This window comes from Polistes canadensis, unplaced genomic scaffold, assembly GCF_001313835.1.
Source record: "Polistes canadensis isolate GaletaPanama2010 unplaced genomic scaffold, ASM131383v1 scaffold_338, whole genome shotgun sequence".
NCBI lineage: Eukaryota > Metazoa > Arthropoda > Insecta > Hymenoptera > Vespidae > Polistes > Polistes canadensis.
The window spans coordinates 108,198-110,923 of NW_014569885.1; the positions used below are offsets into that span (position 1 = coordinate 108,198).

At 23.7% G+C, this 2,726-nt stretch overlaps 1 pseudogene; it reads left to right on the plus strand.

The window, feature by feature from the left end:
• Positions 1-2,726, plus strand: part of LOC106791745 — a 25,993-nt pseudogene that overhangs the window by 11,756 nt on the left and 11,511 nt on the right.

Consider the following 2,726-nt stretch of genomic DNA (forward strand, 5'->3'; position numbering starts at 1 on the left):
ATTGGAATGAATTTTATTTCATAAAAAACTTTTATCTTTCTATACATGTTGATATATATATATATATATGTATATATTTATTGCATCTATCTATGCCTATTCGTAATACTTACGCAATTAATCATTTATCTTTTCCGAGATTTGCGATTAAAGAATATATTCTTCTGGTTAATCTTTATTGCCTTGGAATATTTTTATTCCAAAATAGAAAATCTTTTACCAAGGTTCGATTTCTCTACTTTATTTACTTACTTTGTCCTATCTATGCTAACACGTAAAAAAAATATATTATTTATCATCGTTTACGATTTTAAATTCTATACGGTTTTTTTTCTTTCTTTTTTTTTTTTTTTTAATTTTTTTTTTAACCTTTCTCCTTAATATTATTATATTATCTTGGCATTGATTTTAATCTTCAACAAATTTTCCTTCCTAGAAATATTTTTTTATATACACATACATTTATTTACTTACTTGCAACTATACTTGCTTACTATGTATATCTATATATATATATATATATATATATATATGTATATGATATTTTATATATATATGCACATAAATATGTACAACTGTAACGATTGATAGCATTCGTGACTAACAATGGAATATTACCAAAGAAAAAGGCGTAAAGAACTAGAATCAACGTCAACAGATGTTCGGTCACGTTTCCGTGAGAAACCGGATCGTAGTTGAACTCTGATATGACCCCGATTTGATAAACCATAGTCGGAGGAAAAGTAAATGGTACACAGATACACTCGACACAATCATACATTTACATTTTACAAATTGTATATCCGTATATACATTTCTATATACGAGAAAAGTAATGGTACATACATTTTTGTACAGACACGTACAAATCGTACATCTATATTGTACAAATTCATATATACACACATACACGCTTAAAAAATCATACATTTATATTATACAAATTGTATATCTATATACCTACACATTTTTATTAAATACATATATACGTATACATTCATTCCCATATGTTCATACGTATACAATATGTGTATACAAACATATGCATTCACATACACATACGTATATACATATATAACTTTGTTGCAATGATATTATAAATACAATTGAATAAAGGGAAGTAATAATATTGTGAATATCAACATTTTCATTGTAAATGAAAAATAAATGATTGTATTAAACGATGCCAAAATGACCTTATTCTATATATTGTAATATGTCAAAAATTTTGGTCAATCCTTTGGTTCGTTAACAATGACAGTCGACAAAAAAGCTGTCGAAATGGTTGAAAGATATAATTTTCTCTTCTTGGCATTGTTTACTAATCACTGGCTTGTATTTACATGCATATATATACATACATAAATACATTGTATTATATATGTTCATTCATTGAAACGTTCAAGGTATTTTCGAACGATGTTTTCAAATCGTAACTCGCGATGCAATTCGAACAAAATAATGTTCTATTATTATTATTATTATTATTGTTTTAATAATTAATTATACGTATACAAATTAAAATATTAATATTATGAATGTTATATTAACCAAAACTTTGTCATTATGAATTCTAACATTATCTGACAACATTCAAAATTGTAATTTTACAAAATAAAATATTCCATAATAAATAAATCTATTATTCTCCCTCCTCCCCCACCCCATAGAAAAGATATTATTATTTAAATGTTAAATGTATATGTATGTGTATATATATATATATCTATAACGATTAAATCTTATTCTATAATGTTTCTTTCATGTTGCTCAGATATTGTTGATTAATCAAAATTTGTTTTATCGTAGATGGAATTACATAGCAGTCCGGTCGTAACGTCATCGAAAAAAATTTCCGTTCATGGTGATGAGACAGCATTCAAGGAATCCCTTGGGTTAGTATTTAATTATATTTATATTTTTTTTTCCTTCATTTAATAATACAAAGGAAAAATGCATCAATTATATTTTCTTAGTATTATTATATTTTTAAAATATATCAAAACATTATATATATATATATATATATATATATATTTTCTTTTTAATTACGTATCGTGATCGGTGAATACACATAAAAAAAAAACAGAAAAAAAATATATCTAAAAACATGATTAATCAACCGATCGAATTGTTCAGTATCTTTCCATGGATTTATCTATCTTTCAAAGTAACTTTCTAAGGCCGTTGTTTGTACGAGAAACGACCAAAAAAAAAAAAAAGAAGACATATATGAAGTCAATTTGATAATTCGTCGGCCTCATTTAACGATAAAGTATAATTATCATCATTTTAAAACATAAATGTATATTATTTTCAAACAAAGTGATCATATTATTGTTTTAATCAAAAGAATTAGAATTTTATCAAGACACAAAATTTTGGTCTCCTTATTTTATCGTTATTTTTAAATACATATCGTTTTGTAATACAAATTGATAAGAGTAATAGGAATAATTTGTAATAATTTTTGTTATCTCGTTAAATATAAATGGGATATATAATATTTTCTTTCCAACGTTGTTATATTATATTTGTTTCAACGCGTTTACGATAAAATTAATAATCATTCAAATTTTCCATCAAATTTATTCTCATGTAAATATTGTAGTATCAGATTATTATTATTATTATTATTATTATTATTATTAAATGTGTACAATCATATAATTGATATATAATTAAATATCATTTATTCCGTTTGAATTTGGAGTTAATTAATATTT